Source organism: Octopus bimaculoides, chromosome 20 (assembly GCF_001194135.2).
Source record: "Octopus bimaculoides isolate UCB-OBI-ISO-001 chromosome 20, ASM119413v2, whole genome shotgun sequence".
Classification (NCBI taxonomy): Eukaryota; Metazoa; Mollusca; class Cephalopoda; order Octopoda; family Octopodidae; genus Octopus; species Octopus bimaculoides.
In genome coordinates, this window is record NC_069000.1 from 46486764 (window position 1) to 46487312 (window position 549).

Here is a 549-nt window from a genome sequence, read left to right on the forward strand (position 1 = left end):
CCCACCAGATAGAGAGAAGAACCTTTTTCCCATGAAGTTCCCTTCTCGGTTGTGGTTGAGCTTTTTCCCTTTTACCAAGCCACTGTTTACGACGTTTAACATTTCAATAGAAGATCCATTTTTCGTCACCAGTCACAAGCCTATCCAAAAAGGGTGAAATGAGTTTGCGAGAATGGAGAGAAGAGCAGATGTCAACTCGGGATTTGCGGTTGCTTTCGGACAATTCATGAGGCACCCGTTTTCCAAGTTTAGGAACCTTTCCAAGTTGTTGAAGATGACGATGAACAGTTGTATGGTTTGAACTAAGCTTTATTGCCAATTCTTCAACTGATAATGCAGGATTTTCTTCAGTTAATGCCTTAAGAAGCTTATTATCAAACTCAACTGGACATCCTGTTCGATCTTCATCTTCAAGGCTGAAATCTCCACGAATATATTTTAGTATATTATATATATGTATATTTACCTGTGTTATCTATCTTTGTATATATATATTAATAAATTTTTGTGTGTATATATATATATATATATATATATATATATATATAT

The 549-nt window shown here is 34.6% G+C and overlaps 1 protein-coding gene across 2 annotated transcripts in view; it reads left to right on the forward strand.

Annotated features, from left to right (window-relative positions):
- LOC106874354 (striatin-interacting protein 1 homolog) overlaps nt 1-549 on the forward strand; it is a 28358-nt gene that overhangs the window by 4342 nt on the left and 23467 nt on the right. The window lies entirely within an intron of this gene.